This window comes from Carcharhinus amblyrhynchos, chromosome 27 (genome assembly GCF_965287045.1).
Source record: "Carcharhinus amblyrhynchos chromosome 27, sCarAmb.v2.hapA, whole genome shotgun sequence".
NCBI lineage: Eukaryota > Metazoa > Chordata > Chondrichthyes > Carcharhiniformes > Carcharhinidae > Carcharhinus > Carcharhinus amblyrhynchos.
In genome coordinates this window covers 15,977,340-15,992,019 of record NC_137350.1, presented here as the reverse complement: position 1 = coordinate 15,992,019, position 14,680 = coordinate 15,977,340, and positions in this window count along the sequence as shown.

The following is a 14,680-nucleotide window of genomic DNA, read 5'->3' as shown; positions in this document are numbered from 1 at the left end:
GTCAGCCATGATTGAATGCGGCTGTTTAGGGCATTGGTGAGGCCGCAGCTGGAGTACTGTGTGCAGTTTTGGGCGCCGTACTTACGCAAGGATATTTTGGCCTTGGAGGGAGTGCAGAGGAGGTTTACTAGGCTGATACCGGAGTTGAGGGGGTTGAGCTATGAGGAGAGGCTGAATAAACTAGGCTTGTACTCATTAGAGTTTAGAAGAATGAGGGGAGATCTCATTGAGACGTATAAGATGATGAATGGGATGGATAGGATAGAGGTGGAGAGACTCTTCCCGCTCAGAAAGGACAGTAGGACTAGGGGGCACTTGAGTTGAGGAGGAACTTCTTCACTCAAAGGGTGGTGAATCTCTGGAATTGTCTGCCCATTGAGGTGGTGGAAGCTGCCTCGCTAAATATTTTTAAGACACGGGTTGATAGGTTTTTGATAGGCAAGGGGATTAAAGGTTATGGGGAGAGGGCGGGAATGTGGAACTGAGCCACGACAGATCAGCCATGATCTTATTGAATGGCGGGGCAGGCTCGAAGGGCTAGATGGCCTACTCCTGCTCCTATTTCTTATTGTCTTATTCTTATTGTCTTATTGAATGGAGGAGCAGACTCGATGGGCTGAATGGCCTAATTCTGCTTCTATGTCTTATGTTCTTATGGAATCAGTTTTAATGTTCTGTCGCATATACTATGCTTGAGATATAAAAGTCTGCACACTAAAATCAAATAAGCATTTAAGCATAAACTGATTAATTCCTGTCCTTTGTGTTTAATGCAGAGTGAAAAGAATTGTTGAAACTCACATCACAGTACAATTCATTGCAGTGAGTATTGTGTGTAACTTATCTGTTCCACACTCCTCGGCCTAATCCGAGTTATTTTTTATGTTGCCAGTCTGTAAATGCTGCACTCTGTAAGTAGAAACTTAGAAGATGAGGCTTAAAAACTACCCTGAAGTTGTCTGAAGGCTGTTTTCCGATTCTAAGAATAGTTTAATTAATTTGTCCTTTTTTTATGCATTTTATATTTCTTGCCGAAGAAACCTTTGCTTCTTTTAGCCACAGAATATTTTAATTAATATAATGATCCCTTTTAAGTCCGACACTGAAATTCTCAGAAGATCAAACTTTGCACATTAAAGCACATTCAGACAGATGTACTACTTTGTGTTCCATCTGTTTGCACATTGGCTTCTAAACTCAACAGATGGGACTATTATCTCCCTTCGGGTTAGCAACTTCCTCCGTTCCCTTTTTAAGGCTGATTTTATGCAAGTTATGCATGAAGTTCATTCATTTCTCCTTTGCCAATAATGCCACACCGGATCATTAAAAAAAAAGACATACCATCTTTCACAAATAATTAATTTGTAAGCAGAATTTGGGCTTTAACTGCAGACCTTCAGACTGGCAAACTTTGTGCTTTATGGAATCTCGAAATTTATTTTGCATTGAGTACTTCAGGTTTCCTCATTTTTTTGTTTCAGCTTGCAATATTGATGTCCAAATGTATTTTTAGTGCATTGGCGGAATTCACACTTCTGTTTTGACTCCCCAGATTTCTTGCCTAAACTTGGTGAGGCCTTCATAGCATGAGGATCTGAGCTTAGGAATAGGGATGGTTTACTGCAATTCCAGGAAGAAGTGTCACACCACCAGGTTAAAGTCTAACAGGTTTATTAGGTAGACCTGTTGAACTTTAATCTGGTGTTGTGAGACTTCTTACTGTGCTTACCCCAGTCCAAAGCCGGCATCTCCACATCATTACTGAAATTTTACAGGACGTTGGTGAGGCCACACCTGGAATGCAGTTTTGGTGTCCTTATCTGAGGAAGGATGTCTTTGCTATAGATGGAGAACAGCGGAGGTTTACCAGGCTGATCTCTTGAGGATAGACTAAGTTGGTTAGGATTATATTCATTGCAGTTTAGAGGAGTGAGAGGGGATTTCATGGAAACTCATAAAATTCGAACAGGATTAGTCAGGGTAGATTCAGAAAGATTCCCAATGGTGGGGGAGTCCAGAACTAGGGGTCATGATTTGAGGATAAGGGGTAAATCTTTTTGGAGGTGAGGAGAACTTTCTTTAGCCAGCAAGTGGTGAATGTGTGGAATTCACTACCACAAAAGGTATTTGAGGCCAAAACATTATCTGATTTCAAGAACAAAGTAGATGTAGCTCTTGGGGCTAAAGAGATCAAGGGATATGGGGGGAAGGCAAGTTCAGGATATTGATTTTGATGATCAGCCGTGATCAAAATGAATGGTGGAGCAGGTTTGAAGGGCCGAATGGCCTTCTCCTGCTTCTATTTTGTATGCTTCTATATTTACTGAGTAGCTGACATCAGTTCTTGTCATGCCTCCTTTAAGCAGGAGTCAGAAGCAAAGTCTAAGAATAGTTACTTAATTGTTTCTTGTTGTTTTACTGGAAAATGGTGTGTGGCAGATAAAGGGTTAATGTGGGACTGGAAAACAGTGCTACCTATGATGTTGCGGGCTTTGATGTTCAGTCTTTTAATTGAGCACAACTTTACTCTCCAAGTCACCAGACCAAGTCACGGAGTTTTCTTAAACAGCTGTTTTAATGCAAGCTATATATCGACGTCCCTTGAAAATCATAGCTCAGTGTTGGTAACTAACAAGAGCCCAGAATTCAGGAGTACACAAGCAGTTATAGTTTCAAATTCGATTACATGTAATTAGCATACACCAATCAAGATATAGGAGTTATCTCTATCTAGTCACAGTTATTGATTAAGGTTACATCATTCATAAGATTCAGATATTAAAACTAATCACAATCATCTCATGTTTGCTTATTTATAATATCCAATCAGCATGAAGATTTAATCATGTTAGCTGATCTGATTCATCATTGTTATAAGTTATTATTGATGCCCCAGTTTGTGTCTGTGTCTGTGGATATCACTCCCTTCTTCTAGTTCCATGTATGTGATTCAATGAATTCTCTCAGACTAAAGGCCTTAGAGCTTGTGAAAACATTTATAAAGACCTTTTACTTTCTCATTGCATCTTATGTGATTTTTAAATCTGTGTGACTATTAACCCTTTCAGATGTATGCTGTAGAGAATCACATGATAGAGTCTGGAAGGAAGCAGCAGGGAAACAGAATCCATACATGTCAGTACTTTGGATATCTACATAGTTATGGTTTGTGTTCAATGATTCAAGCCTCCCAGATTCTCTATGAATCACTAAACAACCTTACAACACAGAACAGTTTGCAAACATTTAAAATAAATTGATGACATGGAGAAGGATACATAATGACAAAATTGGTGGTGGTGGGATCAGAAATGATTACAGAAATGACAACTATGCCAACCATATAATACTTTGCATTTTCTACTCTCCCTGATTATCCTGAGGGTGTCAATTTCTGTTATATAGGTATGGGTATAGGTAACTTCAGCCATCCTTAATAGAGAGTGACGGCTCAAAATTGAGTTGCCTCATTTTGTGGGTGTGAGTTTGCAATTGCCAGGGCAGCATACAAACTGGGTCTATCTATCCATTTGCATGACAACAACATCTGGCTGAAGGGATCCTACACAGCTGCCTTCTCTCTGATGCAATTGGTTACTCTGAACTCAGTAAGAAGTCTGACAACACCAGGTTTAAGTCCAACCAATTTATTTGATAGTAAACTCACAAGTTTTCGAGGTTTCCCTCTTCGTCAGGTGGATGGAGAGTTCTGGCCTCAGACAGAGCATATAAAGCACAGACAGTTTACAGATTACTGATTAGAATGTGCTTCTTTACACCTAACCCGCTGTTCAAGTCTTAAAGTGGCCAACAATGTGAGTGGAAGGAGCACTGAGCACAGGTTAAAGAGATGTGTATTGTGTCCAGACAGTACAGTAAGTGAGCTTTTGCAAACCCAGGCAAGTCATGGGGGTTACAGATAGTGCGACATGAACCCAAGATCCCTGTTGAGACCGTCCTCATGTGTGCGGAACTTGGCTATCAGTCTCTGCTCAGCGACTCTGCGCTGTCGTGTGTCGTGAAGGCTGCCTTGGAGAATGCTTACCCGAAGGTCAGAGGCCGAATGCCCGTGACCATTAAAGTGTTCGCCAACAGGAAGGGAACAGTCTTACTGGCAAGACCATCGTGCAGGACACCTAATTAAATGGCAGTAGGCTCTCTAAACCTGGACATCGAGGCTGATTGTAGCAGGTATCTTATCTCAATCAACTAACCCAGCAGAGGATGGAATGTGGAACTTTGTTGAACTGTGTTGTCCAAGCCACTCAGTTGCTAAGATAACAAACTAATATTCAATAAACCTCAACAAAACCTAAAAACAGATAATAATAATTGTTTGCAGGTGAATCAGTGTGCAAAATTGAAGGATAACAGTACAATGCAACCTTCCATCAGGATTTAATTTAATTCTATTGACAGGTTCTATCAACTTACTCGTATGAAAAGAGATTGAACAGTTGAGGCCTATACTCTCTGGAATTTAGAAGAATGAGGGGAGATCAAATTGAGGTATAGAAGATGATAGAAGGTATGAATAAAGTAGATGTGGAATGGATGCTTTCCCTTGTGGGGCATTCTAAGCCGAGAGGTGATAGTTTTAAGATAAAGGGTAGTCAATTTAAAACAGATTTGAGGAGAAACTACTCCTCCCAAGGGGTTGTGAATCTGTGGCATTCACCACCCCAAAGTGCAATGGATGCTGGGACAGTGAGTAAATTTAAGGAGGAGTTAGACAGATTTTTAATTGGTAATGGGTTGAAGGGTTATGGGGAGAAGGCAGGAAAGTGGGAATGAGGAGCATATCAGCCATGATCGAATGGCAGAGTGGGCTTGATGGGCTGAATGGCCGAATTATGCTCCTATAATTTATGAACTTATGAACATGTTAAGCTATCTTCTCTTTCACGTGCTGAACTGGTGTGTGTGTGTGTGTGTGTGTGTGTGTGTGTGTGTGTGTGTGTGTGTGTGTGTGTGTGTGTGTGTGTGTGTGTGTGTGTGTGTGTTGTTTACAGGCTCTTTCCCCTCTGATTAAACTAGTTCAGGATGCGGCAGCAGCAATGTGCTTTGCGCTGGTCTGCACCACAAAGTGTTTGAACATTGATTATCTACACAATGTTTCTTCCAGTGTCGAATTGATAGCTTTTCAAAGGGAGCAAGGGTAATCAAATCAGAATTAAGCACAAGTTATTAAAAGTACAAGAACATTGTTTAATAATACAGTGCCATTAAATAGATCTGCTAACATTTAATAAACTCTCATAAAAATGAAATTGGCCGATGTTTATGCTTTTTAGTGAAGAATTCTCATTAAGTCGCTTGGACAAGGTTTGCTTTCATAGCACGTCCTTAAATAATAATACTGTCAATTAAAGAGAACTTTTGAAGATTTAGCTGTCTTCACAACATTAATATTCAGCTGAGGCACAAGTAATATCTCTCTCAAATGCCACCCAGCTTTAGCTAAGTGTCATTATTTGAATCACAGAATTTGTTCAGAACTGGAACTACCATTTGATGTCTTGCTGATGGCAAAGCCTTCAGCACTGGAGAAGCAATTTGGCATCATTAAAGTCTTCGCAGGGGACTGGGCCTACCAATAGACACATAGGTTGCAGCAGAGACTCCTAATCAAATAGAAATTAATAGCATTGCACCTCATTTCCAAGAAGAATTGCACAGTGTTAAAGTACAGTCAGAGCTCACTTGAAAATAAGCAATTCCAAATCTGCCTCATTCATGGACCATGCATAGTTGCTTTTGACTGAAAATTCCACCTTCCTCACAAGCTGCTTTGTATTAACTTATTACTTTCTCATGTTTCAAGTAATTCATTCTTGCTCCTTTTGGACAGTCTTCCTGTGCTAATCTCTGGTTGAGTGGAGACATAAACAGCCCAAGGTGACTCTTTGCACAGTTTAATCCTGCTCTCTATCAGGAAGTTGTTTCCACTTGGCCCAGGGCCATGCCACAGCAGCCGTGACGGTGAATAATCTGGGATGTAAATCACTGTGTCCTCTTACTCCATTACAGGCAATGTTGGAGTTCTGTTGTACTGTTCCATCAGGGCGGCACAGTGCCACAGTGGTTAGCACTGCTGCCTCACAGCACCAGGGACCTGGGTTTAATTCTGGCGTTGGGTGACTCTGTGGTGTTTGCACATTTCTCCGTGTCTGCGAGAGTTTCGGCTGGTGCTCCAGTTTTGTCCCACAGTCCAAAGATGTGCACATTAGGTGATTTGGCCGTGCTAAATTGCTGCTTAGTGTCCCAAGATGTGTAAGAACATAAGAGTAGGCCATCTGGCCTCTCGAGCCTGCTCCACCATCCAATAAGATCTTTTTGTGGACTCAGCTCCACTTACCCACATGTTCACCACAGCCCTTAATATGTTTACTGAGCAAAAATCTATCTGTCCTTGCCTTAAAAACATTCAATGAGGTAGCCTCAACTGCTTCACTGGGCAGGGAATTTCACAGATTCACAACCCTTTGGGTGAAGAAGTTCCTCCTCAACACAATCCTAAATCTGCTCTCCCTTATTTTGAGGCTATGCCCCCAGTTCTAGTTTCACCTGTCAGTGGAAACAACTTCCCTGCTTCTATCTTATCTATTCCCTTCATAATTTTATATGTTTCTGTAAGATCCCCCTTCATTCATCTGAATTCCAAAGAGTATAGTCTCAGTCTACTCAGTCTCTCCTCATAAACCAACCCTCTCAACTCTGGAATCAACCTAGTGAATCTCCGTTGCACCCCCTCCAGTGGCAGTATATCCTTTCTCAGGGGTATGAGTGAGTGAATGTGTGTGATTACAGGGAAAAGGGCCTGAGTAGGCGCTCTTTTGGAGAGTTGGTGCAGCCTGGATGAGTCTAATAGCTTGCTTCTGTATTTTAGGGGTTCTATGGTCATTGTGTTCTTTACATGGTTTTTGTTATATATCCACTACTAAAATTTTTACTGATGATAACATGCAGCTTTTAAAATAAAAATGATATTCATTCCATGGTTAATGTAAATGTAGCACGATCTGGAAATATTCAGAACCCAGAAAGGTGCAATTAATCCCAGCTAGAGGGGGATAATTGGGATGCAGGATGTAATGTGACTGCCCCTAGGATAGGGAGAAGAGGATAAAAAGTCAACCACCATTTTTCTCATGATGTTTATCCAGTGAGCACTGCTGCAGAAGTATGGATGTGGCTATCAGATGAGAATTCGATGTGGCTTGACTCTGAGATCACTCCACAACAAACCAAAAAGAACATCGATATCTGAAGAAAGTGGAATGGTATTTTAATTTTTCTTGAAAGTACGTTTACAGTTGCAAGGTATATGCTAGAGAACTACCAGGGCCTGAATTGAAACCAAAATTTACACTGGAGGGATTTTCTGAGTCACGAAGGAGATTACTTTACTCAGAGGGTAGTAAGGGCGTGGAATGCCCTGCCTGCAGCAGTTGTGGACTCGCCAACTTTAAGGGCATTCAAATGGTCAGTGGATAGACATATGGATAACATTGGAATAGCTTAGGCTAGTGGGTTGTTAGATTGGTTCCACTGGTCGGCGCAACATCGAGGGCCGTAGGGCCTGTACTGTGCTGTAATGTTCTATATTCTATTACTGTAAAGAGAATCAGTGGGCCGAACATGAAATTGTAAATTTTAAAAATAAATTGTAGTTGGTCATGTGGTGTAAGCGTGGGAGCTCTGGTGATACTCATCTTTTAACCTGTTTTCATCCTGATGCACAATGCATAACTATCTGATACTGATGTGTATAATCTGTGCCATGATCCTGGAAGATCTAGGCTGAACTTTGGTGAAGGAGAGCTGAGTTATGTTAAGAAGATCCTTGAGGAGGTTGTTGATGGCCAGGGTGGGGCTTGGTTCGCGTTTTTGGTGGTGAGTGGTCCTCAGCTTTGGTGATGCTGTTGCTGTTGGAATGATGGCCGCCATAATGGGTGAAATTGTGGATGATGGTCATATCTCCCTGGCACAGACTGATGCTCTTATTGATGAACTGCCAGATATCCTAAAGAGAATGGATGAATCGGAGAAGGGAATCCTGTCAATCGAGAGGGCAGTTTCCTCAGTGGAGGTTCACCTTCAGTCCTTGAAAACCCTGCTGTATGTTTCATACTTCATAGTATCCTTACAGTACAGAAGAGGCCATTCAGCCCATCAAGTCTGTACTGACCACAATCCCACCTAGGCCCATTCCCGTTACCCCACACATTTACTCTGCTAATCTGCCTGACACTAGGGTTAATTTATCATAGCCAATCAAACTAACTTGCATATTGTGGCCAATCAACCTAACACACACATACAGGGCCCAAAACTGCTCACCGTGCTCTAAATGGGGTCTGACCAGAGTCCTATACAGCCTCAGAAGTATATCCCTTCTTTTGTATTCTAGCTGTCTTGACATAAATACTAACATTGCATTTGTCTTTTTAACTGCTGACTGAATTTGCACGTGAACTTTTAGTGAAACCTTAAGAGAATGTTCAAGCTACTACCTTTGACCCGGCCCTGCCTAATTAAATGTCCTGCTGCCTTTACTGTTGTCAAAATATCTGTAAAATTGTTGTGTTGCTTTGTTTATAATTGCATTCTAATATAGTTGCAATTAATAAATTACGAGTGTTTCATTTGAAGTTTCTTTGTGACAGGCAGAATTGGTTTCAGTTCATCAGATGCTGTCATCTGTGGTCCAATACCATGTTATTAATGATGATGGCAGGGGCTACTTGTCAGGTAAGAACGGAATGAAATGGCTGCATTCATTGGTCTGTGTGAGAAAATAACTGCAAGGCAAGAGGAGGGAAGAATATTTGGCAAGTGTACTTTTTAAAGCTATGTTTGATAAAATTGTACTGATTTAGTTGAAGAGTTATTGACAATGGAGATAGAACATTTTGCCTCTTTTTTAACCAATGACTCCTGGGTCACATATAGCATGGGTTTGTTAAAAGTCTTCATATACTTAAACAGAAAAACTTGTTTACCTGCAACCCAGTTGTAGAAGGGCAGCACGTTGGCAAATGGTTAGACTGCTGCCCCACTGCGCCAGGGACCTGGGTTTGATTCCGGCCTTGGATAACTGCCTGTGTGGAATTTGTACATTGTCCCTGTGTCTGTGTGGGCTTTCTCTGTGTGCTCCAGTTTTCTCCGCACTCCAAAGATATAGTGATTAGGTGGATTGGCCATGCTAAATTATTCCTTAATGTTGCTGGTAAGGGGCTTGGCTTGCATAAGATGCTCTTTCGGAGAGTTGCTGTTCACTCAATGGGAAGAATGGCCTCTTTCTGCACCGTAGGGATTGTATGGCATGAATGGCTCCTCTTACTTACTTCATTTATATGATATTTACACTTCCCCCATCATCTATACATGAAGTCTAGCTGAAGCTGCCAACTAAATCCCAGATTTGTGGACTGTGGGCTTGTGTCTACTAGCAATTTGATTGAACTTACTTAATTAAGAACTGTTACAACTACCAGGAGAGAAGGCTTTCTTTTGATCTATTTATGATAGATTGGTTATTGGTTTCAGAGAATGAAAAGGCGGTAGCTTAACCCTATATGTTTGCCAAAGAATTCATTGTCTAGTGCGCTAATTCATATGCAGGAATTTTACCAGCCCAGCCGTCCCGGAATTGGGGCGGGCGAGGCTCGCGGGATGACATTCTCTGTTGGCTGCGGGAGGGATCTTACGAGCCTCAGGCGGACTAGGCAGTAAAATTCTGGCAATACAGTCCAGAAGGTCCAGGCTCAATCTTTTTGCTACTTGACCTCACTCAGCACGACTGTCGGAAAATTAGAACTGGCCCCCATCCATGAGGGAGAGGGGAAAGGCAGAGACAGAATCGGAAAATATAAAGGAAATCAGAAATGATTCTTAGTACCAAGAGGTTGGGCTAAAAGTACAAATTCAGATCACGCATAAGTGTAACAGTGGAAGAAAAGTGAGGCAACTGGAAGCTATGAAATAATGTTACAGCATTGGTTAACCGATTCAGACATGATAGGAAGGGAAAGAAAAGCAGTGACAAAGTTGAAGAAAAACAAGAGACATAATTCGAGTTTGTTTTTCCACTCTTACTTCCACTTTCAGACATCAGCCAACCAGTTTCCCCACTGTCACATCAGTGTTGCTGAAACCTTCTAACCAGGGCTTTATCACCACTCAATTTCACTGTTGTAATGCCCTCGGCATCCTCTAACCTTGCAGACTCCATAAACTTGAACTCCTCCAAAACTCTATTGCCACACTTTCATCACAATAATTGTCACACCCACCCTTCATCTCCATGCCCACTTGACTGTCATTGGCTCCTGGTTCTGCAAGGTTTTGATTTTGAAATGACCTCCTGGTTCTCAGTTGCTTCCATCAGCTTGCCTCTGTCAACTTCTGTGTGACAATACTGTGCCTTTAAGAAATGCATTTTTATCATGTTTCTTGTGAGGGGTATATTTAGAATTCAGCTCTGTTTACATGGTGCTGAGTTATCTGCACCAGGGAGCATACATGCGGAGAGTGATGGCTAGTAGTTGATCTTAGATAATGGAGTTTTAGTTGTAATCTGAGCTAATGCATTTTTGTTTATATTGTATTTCCCCTGGGGTTTCAGAATAGTCTTGTGATTAGGTTAATTAGCAAGAGGTAATATCTTGTGCTAAAGGGAGAACCTAAGCTTACAAGGAAAAGCAAGCAGTTTCTGCATGGTCCTGAAAGAAACAAGAGGTCTCTCTCTCTCTCTCTCTCTGGAGGCTACTGTTTGAGAGTCAGAAGACAGATGTCCCTTTGATGCTCTCTCTGTTCAAATGCCCTAGGACTGTTAACAAGCAACAACATGTAAGCCTGTATCGTTTGCCAACTGATTTTGAAGAGCAGTTTAAGACTATAACAGGAATATTGCTTGAATTGGGACTAAAAGAGATAGGTTATGAATTTTATCTTGTAATGTTTAAATATTTTAATTGGTAAAAGTTAAGCCAATTCATTCATTATCATTAAACTCTATTTTTAAATAAAGCTTGTTTTGATAAAAGCTTCCTAGTGGGTCAATAGAATCACACCTGGAGTGAAAAACTTTATCCTCACAGTAATGCCAAAATAAAAAAAAATCTACAAGGAATATGCAAGGAATGTGAGCATACATTTTTGATTTCAAACAGTGGAATGTGAACCCACAGCCTTCTGATTCAATTGTGAACCAAACCATGACTGACACACCCATGTATAGTGAATGTTTTAAAAAATGAATTGGGGTCTGGTCTAACCTGGGATCTTCTCCAGCCTTACAATCCTCTGGGATCTCTGCATCTCTCCAAATTCTGATCGCTGACGCATACCCAATTTTCATCACTTCACCATTGATAGCCATGTCTTCAGCTGCTTAGCCCTCAGCTTTGGAATTAGTTGCCTCAAACATCTTGCCTCTCATTCAAGATAATCCTTAAGATTTACTTTTCTGATCAAGCTTTCTGTCACCAATCCTAAAATCCCTTCTGTGGCTTGATGTTACATTTTGTTTGTCAACAATAATGTATCATGAGATATCTTTACCTTTTCGAAGGCACTATATAAATACAAGTTGTTGTAAATGTTTGTTCCTTTAAATTAGCTTTGTGCATGCACTACTAACTAGGTGCTTTGGAATTTTTATTTTGTAGCCTTTTTTGTTTAGATTTGTAAAATTCTTTGAAGCTCGCACATGAATCACACTAGTAATAATTCACACAATATGATTTTATAATGAGGACCAATTAGTTTCTTTATGTTGCAATCTGCTGCTCATTAAAACAAAACAAACTCATAAACTATAACTTGTCATCTGTTTCATAAGCAAACATCTCTAGGTATTCTCTTAGTTTTGCTTTGTTGTCCCTGTCAAACCTCTGGCTTACCACACCTAATGTAGACAGAACTGAAAAAAAGCTTTATCACTTAAAACATTCATAGATTCATTTTTTAAAAATATTTTTTAAAAATAAAAATAGGTATGCCAGTCATAGTTTGGTTCATAATTGAGTCAGAAGGCTGTGGGTTCACATTCCACTGTTTGAACTCAAAAATGTAGGCTCACATTCCAATGCAATGCTTTGTCAGAGGTGCCATCCTTTGGATGAGATTTTAAACGAAGGGCCTGTCTGTGATCAAGGTGGTCATAATGCCGTTTGTGGGAATTCCTTGTTTACAAACTTGAAGGCCACCCTACATTACAGCTGCAACTATACTTCGGAAGTACTTGGGGATATCAGATGCCTGGCTTTATATGTCCAGATTTCAGTGCAACAGAGCCCAATGTGGCCTTGGGTCCAGAAGTCAGAAGCTTGCACTGTTCACAGTATGAGAGCCCAGACTGAGAAAGATCTGTTCTTTCACATGTATACATCATCTAATATGGTGTTGATGACAGATGAATGATAAGCAAAGTCAACCAATTAGAGGTTCAAAAAGGCCTCATTGGCTAAAGTTTAAAAGTTTTAAGTTTATTTATTAGTGTCACAAATAGGCTTACATTAACATTGAAGCAATGAAGCTACTGTGAAAATCCCCTAGCTGCCATACTCTGACGTCTGTTCGGTACACTGAGGGTGAATTTAGTATGGCCAATGTACCTAAGCAGCACGTCTTTCATATCCAGAAGAAACCCACACAGACATGGGGAGAACGTGCAGACTCCCCACAGACAGTGACCAAGCCAGGAATCGAACCTGGGTCCCTAGTTTTGTGAGACAGCATGCTACCCACTGTGACACTGTACTGTCTAGTAATATCGACCATGATGATTTCCAGGTCAATGAGCGGGTCCGTGAAGAAAGGTCCTATAAGACATTTCCCGTATTATTAAAACCACTCCTTCCTCAGTGTTATTCGATTTTGTCCTTCCAGATTCATTGACTAATAACGATGTCAGTCATTTGTGATCATTTCCATGTTGGTGACTAAAGGTCCTGCACAGTAAGTAGTCTCACAAAGTCCAAAAGTTCATCACCTAATGAAGGAGCAACGTTCCGAAAGCTTGTGATTCCAAATAAGCCTATTGGACTTCAACCTGGTGTTGTAAGACTTCTTACTGTGTCCACCCCAGTCCAATGCCAGCATTTCCACATCATGACTAAAGATCCCAGCCTTGCTCTTGTCATACTCACAAACTCACACCACCATCATTCGCCAATTCTGAATGCCTAAGTGAAAAATGTTGTTCAATCTGGTTATGGACAGGAGGGAAATTTAAACAGCCCTGATTTCTACTCTCACTACACGACAATAAACAGAAAGGTGTTTTTGACTTATGATTTCTCAGTTTGGAATGACGCTATTCTCTATTAATAACCCCACAGCAAACTCGAGATAAGATTAAACAGGACGGCTGGTTTATTTTACACAAACACAAAACACAGGAAGGTGTTTTGAAACATTGGCCATTTTTTGCATTTGCACAATGAGTCATAGAGTTATAGAAACCCTACAGAGAGAGAGACCATTTGGCCCATCAACAACAATCCCACCTAGCCCTATCCCTGTTACCCCACATATTTACCCTGTTAATCTCCCTGACACCAGAGGGAAATTGAGCACGGCCAATCAACCTAACCTGCACACCTTTGGAGTGTGGAAGGAAACTGGAGCACCCGGAGGACACCCGCACAAACACAAGGAGAACATGCAAACTCCACACAGGCAGTGACCTGAGATCCCCATTGAACCTAGGTCCCTGGTGCTGTGAGGCAACAGTACTAACCACTGTGCCATGGTGCTGCCCACAAAGAGGGATCAGGGAAAGAAAAGGGAATGGGGCAAATACCACAATGAAAATATGAGTTATGGTTTCACGTGAGGCCAGAGTCCAGATTCAAAAGTCCTATGGTGTATTCTTTCACAGGTTGGGAAATGGTTGCAGTGTGAAGCATCTTTCCAGAAGTGATGACTGTCCTGATGGAATAAGCCACGTGAGTCTCACAGGCACAGATATAGGAGTTCCGATGTTCCAGTAGTACACTATTGATGAGAGCCCACAAGCTTATCTGGCCAGAACCCGTGTTGCTGCTACCTGTTAGTTGTTAAGGTGATGGACGAACAGGATTCAATTCCACATGGCAATATTATAGTTCTAGCAGCTTGGGAGAGGTCATGTGATATACCTCGCACTTCGCCTCCTGAGCTTTGGACAAAGGATGTATCTTTCCAGGTCTGAAATATTGTGATGTTCAATAGAGCAATCACATCTCTTTTGTCCTTGCAGACCTACCATCTACACTGGCCAACTCTGCCTTTGAAACGTTAGCATAGTAAGTAGTCTCACAACACCCAGTTAAAGTCCAACAGGTTTATTTCAAACGTGCTACCAAATAAACCTGTTGGACTTTAACTTGGTGTTGTGAGACTATTTACTGTGCCTACCCCAGTCCAACACTGGCAACTCCACCTTCTGAAATGTAAAGGGTGTTGGTGTATTTCTTTGGAATTTGATTTTCTGTTGTCACCGGGACAATAGCACCTCTTTAAAGATAACTAGGTCCCTGCTAGTTTTCCAAACGCTAGAAACTCCTCTAGTGTGAGACGCAGCTAGGTAGGCATGTCAGGGTAACAAATTGGTCCTCATTATAAAATCATGCTGTGTGACTTATGGCTGATTTATATGCAAGCTTAAAACACATTTTAAAAAGAC